This window comes from Mustela putorius, unplaced genomic scaffold (assembly GCF_011764305.1).
Source record: "Mustela putorius furo isolate JIRA1106 unplaced genomic scaffold, ASM1176430v1.1 tig00003942_pilon_pilon_pilon, whole genome shotgun sequence".
Lineage (NCBI taxonomy): Eukaryota > Metazoa > Chordata > Mammalia > Carnivora > Mustelidae > Mustela > Mustela putorius.
In genome coordinates, this window is record NW_025422087.1 from 1912746 (window position 1) to 1927526 (window position 14781).

Genomic DNA, 14781 nt, shown 5'->3' on the forward strand with positions numbered 1-14781 from the left:
TCACCCATCCTGCCTGCTCTGTTAGCCCCTGACAACCTCTAATCTTTTTACTGTCTCTGTAGTTTTTTTTTTTTTTTCTTTTTAAGATTTTATTTTTGTTTGTTGGAGAGAGCATGTGAGCAGGAGCAGAAGGAGGGACAGAGGGAGATGGAGAGGGAGAAACAGACTCCCCACTCAGCAGAGCAGAGAGCCTGACACGGGGTTCCATCTCAGGACCCTGGGATCATGACCCAAGCTGAAGGCAGAGACACTTAATGAACTGAGCCACGCAGGTGCCCCTCGGTAAGTTTTCTTATTCATGAACATCATAGAGTTGGAATCCTATAATATGTAACTTTCTAGATTGGCTTCCTTCACTCAGTCATATGCATTTAGGGTTCCTCTGTGTCTTTTCATGGCCTCTTAGCTCATTTCTTTTTACTGCTGCCTGATGTACCACATTTTATTTACTTGTTAATGGGCCTGGGGTTGTTTCCACTTTGGGCAGTTAATGGGCCTGGGGTTATTTCCATTTTGGGGCTATTACAAATATGTTGCTATGAACACACATGTATATGCTTTTGTCTGGACATTTATGTTTCATTCCTCTTAGCTATATTCCTTGGAGTGCCATTTCCAAGTCACATGGTACCTCTGTTTAGCCTTCGGAGGGCCTGAGAGACTGTTCTCCAGAGCAGGGGCACCATTTTGCCTTCCCACCAGCAATGAGTGTGGGCTCCATTTTATCCCCATCCTTGCCAACACATGTGATCCTTAGTTAGATCTTTGGTTAGAGCCATTCTAGTGGGTGTGAAGTGGTTTCTCACTGTAATTTTGATAAGGGTCTACTATCTAGTAACATTTTTTTATGGTATTTTGTTTCTCTCTAGCAGAAGACCCAATCACATAATGTATTCAATTATCATGTCTTAGCCTCCCTTACTCTAGCACTAATATTCTTAGATTCCTTTCTTCCCAAGCCCAATGTTTAGTGATGAAGGCATTTTTTAAAGAAAATAATCTACTTTGAGTAGCATTTTGAATTTTTAACACAACCTACCTGAACAGCATCACTTGAGGGTTCCCACATGGTAGTGTCTCACATGGACACAAAGCAGACAATTTGTTTTTTGTTTTGTTTTGTTTTTCATATGTCAGAAGGGAAACAAAAATATCATACAAGCTTCCTGTGAGTGTATCTTGGGTGCACTGAAAGCTGGATCTCACGAACAAGAAAGAAGGAACAGCCTGTTTGACAGTTTTGGACCAGGAAGCCCTTGCGTCCTTGAACAACCCAGCTGCACTGAAGAGTTAGGACAGGCTTCCTGGGAGCCTCATAAGTCCTCTCAAATTCCCCACAGAAGGGACCATTGTGCAGGCTAGAGAGCCCCTTCTTTATTGTCCCGCCCCTCAGCCTACATCAGAAAGCTCATGTGTCCACCCATGATTCTTTCAAGGGTTATTTGGGATGGTGCTGGGTTGCAGTAGGAACTAACTCCCATCTAAGGGGCCAATCCAAGTGTAAGCTTCTCTCAGCCATCACCCTGTCTGTGCTTTGAAAGGAAGTATCTGCATGAACTTGTATACCATTCTGTGAATGGTACATGGACAAGATCATTCAACTGCGGAGAGATTTAGATTCTCAAAAACAGATGGCCAAGTCACTTTTCCCATACTGCCATGCCAATCTGAATACCTACTAGAATGGTCGGAATCGAGGCATTAGACATTCCAGCTGGCAGAATACTTGGCTGTTTATAGTCAGAGGAGCTTGTATGGTCACCCATTTTCCTTCCTCTCTGCACCCTTTCCTGGAAGCAAAATGGACCTGCCTGCCTCCCACTTCCTACCCTTTTCCCTTGATCTCTGCAGGTTGACTGCAAGCCTGTGGGAGGTGAAGGACAGATGGTGAGGCAGGGTACCCTCTCTCAGGCACGATCAGATCTTACCTACCCATCTAGACTGGCAACCCATGCTCTCCTGTCACAATCCTCCCTCAGTTCCTATAAGACCTTATCTACTCATTGACCCTAATATCGTTCATCTTTCCTCTTCCCCAGCTTCAGTGCACATGTTCCTTCCACCTGGAATCCCTTCTGCTCATCCAGATCTTAGCCTGTTTGGAAGGGCAACCCCAAATGTCACTTCCTCCATGGACCCTCTGTAGACCTTTTACCCCTCCACCCTGAGCACCAAGCACATAGTAGATGCTGATCAATACATGTTGAGTGAGAAAGTGAAGGAAGGAACAAAGTGTTCATTGCCTCTGTTGCTTGGAGACACTGATTGGAGTGACCGAAGTTTAGAGCACAGTGGTCTTGGGGGATATCCAGTCTATAGGATGTTGATGGTTGTCAGGTTAATGAATTCTACACTCTCTTATTCTATTTGTGCCAGGAAGCTAGAGATAGATTTGCTGAATGAGGCTGCTTGGCCCTGATTTTTCTGTTTTATGCAGACAAGAATGTGGTCTTGCTGACACTGGGTTTGTTCAGGAATCAGAAATCTGATGTTTATGAATATTCTTTTGAGTGGAAGCATCAGTTGTAGAGACTCTTTGTATAAATTCTTCCTGAAGAGTGTTGAGAGCCTGAGTATCACATGACTGTGGCAAAGGGCAAAACCAAATTTCTCAGATCCATTAAGACCCCTACCTTTCATGGTCAATGTCACTGGCAGCCATGTACACCTCCTGCTCCCACCCCCGCCAACTCCCCTGCCACAGCCACCACATTGATTTGGATGGCTCATAGAAGCTGCACTGCCCAGGATGGTGCTAAGTTTCTGTAGCTGTAGGTAATTGTACTGGGCACTTAGAGTGGGATAGTCAGGTTCTTCAGAAATGATGCCTTCGAGGGGTGCCTGGGTGGCTCAGTCAGTTAATCACCTGCCTTAGGCTCAGGTCATGATCCTGGGGTCCTGGGATAGAGACCCACATAGGACTCCCTGCTCGGTGGGGATCCTACTTCTCCCTCTCTCACTGCCCCTCCCCCTGTTCATGCATTGCGCACAGGCTCTTTCTCACTCTCTCAAGTAAATAAATAAAATCCTTTAAAAAAAAAAAAAAAAAAGGATAACTTCTGTTATGGACTGAATTATGTCCCCTCCAGATTCACATGTGGAAGTCTTAACCCCCAGTACCTCAGAATAGGACTGTATTTAAAGATAAGGTCTTTAAAGAGGTATTTAAGTTAAATGAGGTCATGTGAGTGGGTCCTAATCCAATCTGACTGATTTCCTTGCAAGAAGAGGAAATCTGGACAGAAACATATACAGTGGAAGAGCCATGTGAGGACATAGGGAGAATATGGCCATCTACAAGCCAAAGGGAGAGGCCTCAGCAGATACTAACCCAGCCAACACCTGGATCACAAAACTTTAGCCTCCAGAACTATGAGAAAATATATTTGTTATTTAAGCCTCTCCATCCATGGTGCTTTGTTATGACATCCCAAGCCAACTAATGCCCCCCTCATAGGTCTATGGTGGATAGTCACATACATGATGATCTTCTCAATAAGACAACATTCCATCATCCTCTGCCTGAAGAGCATAATGCAGAAGACTTCATGTGTGTGAAAACATCTCACTAGCTGTGAAGGGTTATACAAACCCAGTTTCTACACCTGTAGAGATCAGGAAATAATATCCTTCTTTGTAATACCCTATGCTTGTCCTGCAGGGTAAGGCTCAATGTGGAGGCTGGAGAAATTCTAGTTGGCCAACTGAAAAGTGATTGACAGTGGGTGAAATGTTCACCGCTAATGTTCTGTACTGCCTTGGGTGGGAGGTTTGGGTTGTGTAGGACAATCTACTTCCTTCCTGGGTGTGACCAACTGACACGGTCCTTCGCTGGAGTCTTAGACTGGAGTCTGTCTCCAGAGGATCCATGAAGAGAATTCCACCTTCATTCATGTCATAGCTCCAGCAGACCAAGAAAGAGGACCGATGTTCAGTCACTGCATTTCTGTGGACAAAGCACTCTGCCTGAATAAACTGTGTCCTCACCCACAAAATGAGGATGTTGGATTAGATGACTTCTACAATTTCTTTCAGCACTAGAATTTATGATTCTCTCCTTGGATCAGTTAGCATGCATTTGGCTATAAACTTGATTTCAGCTGCTTTTGGGCATGGAAACACTCACCATCTCATGTAATAGCAAGCTCAGGGGGACCTGCCGTTTCTTCATTCTGTCCTTAGTATCAACTTCATTCCAGCACTGGTTCTCTTCTTGGTGGCAAGATGATGGCAGCCAAAGCTATGGGGGTTCATGTTAATCAAGAAAGAGTGAACATCTTTACTATACCATGGAATATACATTTTCTTAGTCTGATTAGGGCAGTGGAGGACACATACCAATCTCTGATCCATGCCAAATGTCAAGGGGTGCCTGTGCTGATGGACTTGATTGAGTGGGATGTTGTGAATATGGGTGTGCTCCCACCGCTTACTCTTTAAGTAGTCCAGAAGTGTAGTTTCCTGGGGTTATTAATCAGAGTCCATCCAGGCCAAAGACCATGGGCTTCAGCTCCTCTGGCTCTGACACAACCTTGAGGTGTCATCTTGTAGAGAAAGCCACTTTCCTGACTTTCTGTCCTGCCACTCTCCTCTCCATGCAGCATCATGTACTCCTTGCTGTTCCTGGCACATGCCAGACAAACTCGCCTCAGGGCCTTTGCCTTAGCTGTTCCCATGGCCCAAATGTTCTTCCTGGTAGTTTCTTTGGTTAACTCTCAAAAGTTACCTTCTCAATGAGATGAGTACTCTTCTTTACAAGTGTAACCTTCTTCCTGACACTCCTAGTACCCCTACTTCTGTCTTACTCTTTTTTCATAACATCTTTGCCTTCTAGCAGGCTATATAATTCACTCACTGATTATGCCCGTTGCTTATTGTCTGTTTGTCCTATAGACTCTTTCCCAGAGTGCCTGGGTGGCTCAGTTGGTTAAAGACACCGACTCTTGATCTCAGCTCAGCTCTTGATCTCAGCATCGTGAGTTCAGGCCCTGTGTTGGACTTCATGCTGGACATGGAGCATACTAAAAAAAGAAAAATGAATATTTCCCTTTTCACTGACATAGTCCTAACACAGCCCCCAACCTAGAGCAATTATTGAGTAAATGTTCGGTGAAACAATGAAGGGCTGCAGAGGAGAACATGATGTCTACACACTTTCCTTATGGGAAGGATGCCTATGTCCAGCCCAAAGGACTGTTTGTGTTTTGAAAGAAAGGAGCTGTATGTAACATTTAGCCATTAAACTCTTAATAATGGGCATGTGGTTTTCTTACACCTTATTATATTTGCTTTTACTTTTACTCAGCTGAAAATGATCAATGCCTGACCCTCTATCTCCTAGATTCTCAGCTGATTAAACACTCTCTGCCATCCATAGTCTTGACTAGCTTGTTCATCATCCTAACATGTGCACTTCCCTGGGCATGGGGCGGGGGAGCCTCCAGACTGATGGAGCTGGGATCTGGGTCACTGACCCTCTTCCAGAAGAAGAAGGAGTTCATTTCATATCAGTAATTACCCTTGTTAAAGGTATAGTTTTTTTAGACCTTCCAAATATTTTTCATGGATACGATCTCACTCAGTCATCAAAGGAGCTCTGTGACTTAGGCAGAGTGAAGCTACTGTTTGCAGTTTTAGGAGGAAACTCAGCAAGATTACTTGCTTTGCCCAAGGTTGCATAAATCAGATATGGTAACACAGGGACCAGAACACCATTTTCATTACCCCTCCTCTGCTCTGTCCATGCCACCATGCTGCCTTGGGCAAACACCAAGAATTTTGTGCCATTAGCTGTTTTGTCAACAGTGTTAAATTGGCTCGCCTGGTGATATAATATGATAATTATACTAATGTAGTATACACATATGTTGTATAGAGCCAGACACTCTTGGGAGAAATGTTTTACATGGAATCACACCTCATCCCCTTATGAGCTGAATTCTATTACTGTCACTCCATTTTACAGATGAGAAGACTGAGGTAGAAAGAAGTTAAATAACTTGCCCAAGGTTGCATGGTAAGAGGCAGACTCAGAATTCAAACCTAGGTTGTCCTGCTCTAGACTACTCCCTTACTGCCAAGCGACACCACTTCCTATGGTTAGCCTTTGTCTGTGGTCAGACACTTACATGGACCAGGAAGATCACTGCTTACCACCCGTCTCTACTTGTTGGATGGGAGAGAGCATCTCAGGGCATTGGGGGAAAGAACAAGGGCTCTCTGTCTAGAATCAGACTCCTGTCCCTTCTGCCAGGGTTGTGGCTTAGTCGCCAACAGTGGCCAGATGGTCAGCAATAGTGAGGGGGAGTGGCCCGAGTTTCCTGTTTCCTCTTGCTCCTGAACAATCTGGTTCTGTGCTGAGAACAGAATCTTCTGACATGGCTGAGAGGCTCGGTTGACAAGGATGGTGATTCAGGCTGATTTCCTTGAGGTTTAGAACAGGCTGAGCACAACGTAATGGTTCTGCCTTATCCTTCTTTTTGTGTGTCAGAGACAGCTGATCTGTTGAAGAGGTTTTGCTGAAGAGCTTGCAGAAACAGTTGCTGGTAGTTCCCTGGTTTTCTCTGCAGATTTGCATTCACCAGAGAGGACAGGTCTCAGTGTGGCTAGAGTCTCTAGAAAGGATTCTAATGAGGAGAGTGGGAAGGTGGCTTATGCCAGGAGAGCTTCTATTAAACAAATGACTGTAGGTAGAGGTCATAGCAGACAGAAGGGGCATGGGTGTCAAAGTAACAGGCATCTTTCAAGCCCTTGGTCCTTACCAGTTCTATGACCCTTGTCAAGAGTAATAACAATAGCATTTACAGGCCACTCATTACACATCAGGTCTTATGCTAAGCATTTTGCATATACTATCTCATTTAATCCTCACAAAAATCTTGAGTGGCTGCCTCATTTTACAGATGAGAACAATGAGGCTGAGAATCAGGGAGGCTGGGTCATTTGCCCAAAGTCTTAGGATAAATAAATAGCTGGGTTTTGAGTCAGAGTAATTTCTGTCTCTGTTCTCGCTTTCCTGGGCTCCCTACCCACCCCCACTTCCTTCTCTTTTTTCTCCCAGCAAATGTTTATAGCACTGATAAGGTGTTGAGTGCTTTAGAAACTTCTGGGGATGCAGCATTGAACAGACTCGTGCTTTACTTTCCCAAGTCATTTAAGCCGGTCCCAGCAAGACCCCACATGGAGAGTGTCCTCTGTGAGGGCCCCCAAAAGTCTTCACTTGCCTTCTAGGTGCATTTAGAGGTGGGCATGTTGAAACTGAGAAGCCTGCAGGGTGCATGGGCTGAGCTACTGGGGCCCTTGGTTACTTCTTTTGAAGCTTGGGGAGAGATTTGGGAGTGAATGCCTTTCCCCAGAATGGAATGTGCAATGGGAGAACAACCAAGAATGGAGTCAGGGTTGGTGGCAGAGCTACGGGAATTAATGGGTGGGTAAAGAGAATCCCATGACAAGGCCAAGGAGGAACATCCAAGAGGTAGTGGGAGAGCCAGAGAAGTGCACTGTCCTGGAAGTCGAGGAAGGCTGGAGCGTCAAGTCATTGGGTGTGGTCAGTGGAGTCACATTTCAGGGCCATCCAGCCATTCTGCAGCAACATTTCTTTTTGGTGGTTGTTGCTGTTTGCTAGTTGCTCCTCCTAGTTCTTTCAAAATTGTTTTTTTTTTTTTGATACAAAGTGAAACGTAAATCTCCCTCCTAACTCTCTCTAGCCATTCCACTGAAGCCTACCCCCTTTAGCAGTTCCTTGCATATCCTTCCAGATATGTTCTTTCCAGTTAATTTCTTTGAAGAAATCAACAAAATTGTTAACTTATGTACCAGTTCACCTGCCTGACTGGATTGTGTTCAAGTCCCATTACCATAAAAATGCCCCCAATTCTAGTTTTTGTGATTTTTGCACCTTTCTTCATGTACTGTTTAAAATATTGCAAGTTTTGTAGGATTTGAACCTAGAGTAGGTTTGGTGGTTTAAAAGAGTATGTTCCTTAACTGCTTGTATTAGTTTCCAGTTATTTGCAGTGTATTGCATTCGGACCATGCTTGATTTGAGTGTTTTTTTTTTTTTTCCTCCTGAAATGTGGATTCATTTGAAAATGTCAAACAGTTTAATGAGAAGAATGTACCTGTTGGGACTAACTTTGGACTTTCAATTCAAACCAAAGATCTTATTGTAAACCCTGTGAGTAGTATCATTTTGTATAGTTTTAGAATTGTGTTCTCCTTTTTTACCTTGGTGGGAGAGGAGTTCCCAAGTGTTCAAGTGTTTACAATGTTCAAACCACTTTTTGAACAAATTAAATTCACCCAAGGAATAGTCATACCCCTTGAATCAGCACCCTGAGGACTTTGACCCAATAAATAATCTTCCCATTGGATTACAAATTATCTTTTGCTAAAGGGCATTTCACAGTGCATGTTAGGATTCAATAAAGGGCAGAATGAGATATTGTGTGTGAGTTCCCTGGTGCTTTGAGTCAGGGTGTCACTGTTCCTGAGCAAAACCAAAGAAACAAGGAAAACTGATATTAAGGCTTGTGGGCAAAATACCTTCCTCAGCCCCAAATCAATGCCTCTGGCAGGAGCCCCTCAAGTACTTTAATTTTGGTAATAAAGTTTGAGGTAGGAGGCATTACTCTTGAGTTATTGGCTTTTTTAAAGTAAACCCTTCAAGATTCCTACATCTGAGAGTTCTGTCCTTCAAGAGTAGTTTTCAAAAAAAATAATACATCTTTCCCAAAGATTCTTGAATTCTCTAAAATGTTTTTAAAACTCTTCTTTTATAGTTGCTCTCTGAGCCAGCTTACAAAATGCATGATGAAATCAGTCTTGTTACTTTATATCTATGCCACATTTACGTATCAAAATGGCGTTTCCTTATCTGGGAATAAAATAAAGTTCCATCGTTAGTCATACCTGACACCAAAATAAACAACAAATGGGTAAAACATTAAACATTAAAAAAAAACTATAAAAAGGGTTTAAAAGAAATGACAGAAAATTATTTTTTTAGTTTTGTTTTTTAATTTAATTTTATTTAAATTCAATTAACATATAGCATATTATTAGTTTCAGAGGTAGAGTTCAATAGACAGAAAATTGTTTTAATAATTTCAGAATAAGAAAGGTCTTTCCAAGTATGACATAAAACATGATTCAGTCAGAATTCTCTAACACAACCAACAGAAGATATAAATACACATAATATTATATATATATATATATATATATATACACACATACATTATAGATATTGTATGTATGCACATAAAGATATATATAATGTGTGTCTGTGTGTGTATCTGTGAAAGAGAGAGAGAATGAGACTTATTTAAGGAATTGGCTCATGTGATTGTGGGGATCTTCAAGTCCAAGTCCAAAATCTGTAAGGCAAGCCAGCAGTCTAGATAGTCAGGTAAGAGTTGGTTTTAGCCCCGAGTCAGAAGACTGGAAACTCACAGAGAGTTTCCACATTGGAGTCTTGAGGACAGTTTTTTCCTTTGGGGATCCTCAGTTTTGCTCTTAAGACCTTAACTGACTAGATGAGGCCCACCCACATGCTGGAGGATAATCTATTCTACTCAAAGTCTACTGATTTAAATACTAAACACACCTAAAAATACACTTTCATTTGCATTCACACAGATTATTCAAAAAACAAAACAAAAACAATAACTTTTTTTTTAAAGGCTATTTATTTATTTGACAGAGAGAGCCCATAAATGGGGGGAGCAACAGAGGGAGAGGGGACAGAAGCAGGTTCCCTGCTGGGCAAGGAACCCAATGTGGGCTCAATCTCAGGACCCTGGGATCATGGCTGGAGCCAATGGCAGATGCTCAACTAAATGAGCCACCCAGGTGCCCCACAGCAATGTCTAGACTAGTGTTTGAGCAAGCAACTTGGTACCATAGCCCAGCCAAGCTGACACATAAAATTTGACATCACAACATAGAAGACGTAAAAGATGCACATGATCATGTAACAAACATGATCAAAGACAGAGAACTGACCGTAGCCCTGTGTCACAAGACTTGGAATTTTTGGGGTGCCTGGGTGGCTCAGTGGGTTAAGCCTCTGCCTTCAGCTCAGGTCATGGTCTTAGGGTCCTGGTATCGAGCCTGCTCCCCCTGCCACCCCACCTCTCTGCCTACTTGTGATCTCTCTCTCTATGTGTCAAATAAATAAATTAGTTAAATTAAATTTAAAAAGACTTACAGTCCTTTTTTTTTTTTAAGCTTTTATTTATTTATTTGACAGAGAGAGAGAGAGATCTCAAGTAGGCAGAGAGGCAGGCAGAGGAAGAGGTCCTCACTGAGGAGAGAGCCCCAATGCAGGGCTTGATCCCAGGACCCTGAGATCATGACCTGATTTGAAGTCAGAGGCTTAATCCACTGAGCCACCCAGGCATCCCAAGATGTACAATTCTTATACCAATTCTGGTACAACCTTGTCTACCCTTCTGAGTGGCTGCTTAAAATGAACCATGAACTTAGAAAATGCCATTCTTTCTAAAGGGTGCTTTTTTTCTTTTTTTAGGATTTATTTATTTATTTGAGAAAGAGTGTCTGTGTGCAAGCAGGGGGCGGGGCAGAGGAGAGGAGAAGGGAAAGGGAAGCAGACTCCCACGACCCTGAGATCATGACCTCAGCTGAAACCAAAAGTCAGTCACTTAACCGACTGAGCTACACAGGCACCCCGTTTCTGAAGGTGTATTTAAAGAGGTGTTTTGAAAAGAAATCATTTGGCTGAGAATGGAACCCGAGTGATTCTTCTGGCGTGAAATGATTGACTTGTTCAGCACCTGGAGCTATTGCTACATCTTGGTCCCTGGGTCTGTTTGTGTTTTTGGAAGTTTCTTGAGTGAGGAACCTCTGCTAGTCAGATGTTACTTTGTATTTGATATTAACCTTTAATATCAACTCTAAGCTGATTTTTTTTAAAGATTTTATTTATTTATTTGGCAGACAGAGTTCACAAGTTGGCAGAGAGGCAGGCAGAGAGAGAGAGAGAAAGAGAGAGAGAGGAGGAAGCAGGCTCCCTGCTAAGCAGAGATCCTGACATGAAGCTCTAACCCAGGACCCTGGGATCATGACCTGAGCTGAAGCAGAGGCTTTAACCCACCGAGCCACCCAGGTAAACTGATTTTTTTATTAAAAGAGTTTTCCCTCTTCTTTTTTAGTGACTCGATTTAATTGAATTAAAAAATCTTTCAATGAGAAAACATCCTGGTTTCTGTGGCTTTCCTTTAAAATACTGAAGTAATAGGAATTTCTATCGGATATTTATTGCTATTTATGGCAAAAGACCTTAAAATAGCAAAACCATGGTGAATAAAACAGAAGTGATCATTCTGGCTTCAAATCAGAAAACTTCTGAAGGATAGTTGGAAAAGTGTTTCTTTGTGAGGTTGATTTGGATAAATCTTCTCGGAGAAGTTTGAAAACTTATTATGGACCTAAGGATAAGCACATCTCTTAAAATGCCCAACTTCTCATGAAAGGAGTAGGAGGGAGCTGGTCTTGGCTTACACATGACAGACGGAGAACTGGGGACACTCAGCTGTCCCCCTGAGGTCATGCAGAATTCACCCTCCTGGGCCTAAGTGATCACACTCCACACTGGCGATAACATTTTTTTCTAGTTCTGAGTTGCTATCTTATTGATGGTGGACTTCTCAGAAGACCCTCCAATATAAAACTGTTACAGGGACACCTGCTGCTCAATCCATTAAGCATCTGCTTTGGGCTCAGGTCATGATCCCTGGGATGGAGTCCTGCATCAGGGTCCTTGCTCAGTGTGGAGCCTGCTTCTCCCTTTGTCTGCTGTTTCCCCTGCTGTGCCCTCTCTGACCAATAAATAAATAAAATATTGTCTTTTTTTTTTAAATGCTACAAGCATTTATCTCTTGGGGGAGGGTGAATAGCAGAAGTTTTATTTTTTTAAATGAGGTGGGATTTGATTATACCATTGTCTTTTATCTAGAGAGGAATACTGACTGTCTTAGTCCTATTTGTGAAGCATAGTGTCCCCGCCAGGCTGCTGATTTTCACAAAGAAAGAATTACAATGCTAATCATGATTGGGAAAATAGCAGTAATATGTAAGATAAAATATTATATAAAATGTGCTCCAAATGTAGAGAAAAGAAAAATGGATTGTAATCAGTGACAATGCCCTTTCCTTGCTAAGTACTCTCTCATCACAGTGAAGGCCATGGACTGCAGGAGAGCAAGTATTGAGCCTGCGGTATGGGAAATCATGTGGAAAGGCAACGCAAGCAGCCGCAGACACTGAGGCCAGCAGCACCCCACAGAACTAGAAGCCACAAGTGTGCGTATGTGTGTCTGTGCGCGTGAGCTCTCCTTCCTGCCTCATCTCCCAGCACCTGCTGCTGTTGGACTATAAAGATGCCAGCAGATGCTCACCTCCACCCCTCCTCAGTCTGAAGGAGAGGTAAACCCTCCGGAGCGAGGGGCCAGCCCAAAATCTGCAGGACAAGCCAGCAGTCTAGAGGGGCAGGTACAGCCCAGATATCCTTCAGTGGTGAATGCATAAAATTAAGGATGCTCTAAAATTAAAATTTCCAGGCTGTCAAATATTATTCAGCAATACAAAAGAAACAAGCTCTCAAGCCATAAAAAGACATGGAAGAATCTTGCATGCATGCTGCTAAGTGAAAGAGGCCAATCTGGAAAGGCTGCATGCGATGTGCTTCCAAGCATATGGCATTCTGGAAAAGGCAAAACTTTGGAGGCAGTAGAAAGATCCGTGGTTGCCAGGAATTTCAGGGAAGGGAGGGAGGCATGAACAGGTGGAGTACAGGACAGTTTTAGGGCTGGGAAACTCTTATGTCTCTTACTATACTGGGGGATACCTGTTCCTATCACTGTCAAAACCTATAGCATGTACAACATAGCGACCCCCTAATGTAGATGATGGACCTCAGTTAATAATAATGCCTCAATATTGGCTCACCGATTGTAACAAATGTACTACATGAATGTGAGATGTTGATTATAGGAGAAACTGTGTATGTGTGTTTGGTGGGGAGGATAAAAGTGTAGTGGGAACTTCTGTCCTGCCCACTCAGCTTTTCATGGGTGTGTAGCCTTCAACCTCGTGGTCCAGGATGGCTACCAAAGCACCAGCCATCTAATTTGCAGGCAGTGGGAAGGAGCATCCCAGATGGCCTAGCTTTTATCAATTCATCTTTCTCAAAGTCCAACCCAAAACATGCGCTTATAGCTCATTAGTCACAGGGTTATGCAGCTGCAGAGAAAGCTGGGAAAGGTAGTCTCCACTCTGGGAGCATTGACAGCCCTCATGATATTGGAGTTCTGTCACTAAGGAAGAAGGAGAGGATGGGTATCGGACAGCAACTCACTGTGTCTGCTTAAGGAAGGCACCACCATTCTGGGGGAGCTTAGGGTTTGGCCTTTTAAGGAAGCCCTGCAGCTTTTCAGTGAGTCTGCTTGGGAGGACACTGCTGGGTCATTCTCAGCCCAGAGGGATTCCAGAAGGAATCCCTGAGGGGGTGGGGAGGACTGCTCTACTATGAAAAGGACGGAGAAGGAATACTGCCTGCTCCATATATCTTCAAATAAAGACTCCCTAGCTGGCCCCCTGCCATCCCTGTTTGTACACCACTCACGCCAAGGGGAGAAGTGGGACCCGCCAAGCAAGGACTTGTGTAGTAGCATTAATGTGTTGGTGATGCACAGGCCTCCTCTTCTAACGAAGGGAAAACCTTGCTTGTATGCCAGGTGGGGCTCGAGAGCCCAGGGGTAGCAGGATACAACTATCTGTTTTTGGCTCAGTGGGAAACACAAGCTTCCAAGGAGTGATCCTGTGAACTCCCAGGCTGGGCAACTTCCCTGCCAGATGATGAATCACAGGTCCCCCAGCAAAGGGTGGGAGCTTACTGGCACAGCTGATGGGTTTTCCATCTGACCACACTCACCATGACCTTCTGGGTGTGTCAGATGCTGTTAATTGCTTTAACTGATCACCCAGAAGCGGAGGGCAGAGAAGCAGGTGGGGCTATGACACAGAAAGAGTGTGTGGAGGTCACTGAGACACTGGGTCTGAGTAAACCCATGACACGGGCATTACATCTTTCTTTCAGCCTGTTAATGGGGCTATAGCCTTCTGTAACTATCCACTAACAGCCTGTCAATGTTGGAGCCAGCAGGACCTCTGAAATACCAGCCACATGGCCCGTGGGGGTATACTTGGGTGGTTGGCCCATGATGCAAACAGAATTGTCCTATAAATGGGAAGCCTACTTCTTTGCCCCAGGCCCCTTGGCTGACCTGACACAGGAGCCAGAGCCCAGGTAAATAAAATCAAACATTTCTTTTCTCTCTGTGTGTGAAGAAAGCACTTTCTTTAGAACCTGCTTAAATATTAAGTTAGTTAACAGGGTAGGGCCAGAGCCTCTCAGAAGATTGGTAGTCACAGCCACAGCCCAAGATTTGGAAATCACAGGAGAGCAGAGGAAATTGGTTATGTGGACAAGTCTTGTGTTATAATTAGCTCTAAATCATAAATAACTTTTTATAAAAAAGACTTCATTTATTTATTTGACAGACAGAGATCACAAGTAGGCAGAGAGGCAGGCAGAGAGAGAAAGGGAAGTGGGCTCCCTCCGAGCAGGGAGAGAGCCTGATGCAGGTGTCGATCCCAGGACCCTGGGATCGTGACCTGAGCTTAAGTCAGAGGTTTTGCCAGTTATCCACCCAGGTGCCCCAGCTTTTAAAGACATATTAAAAGTATCCATACTTGGCA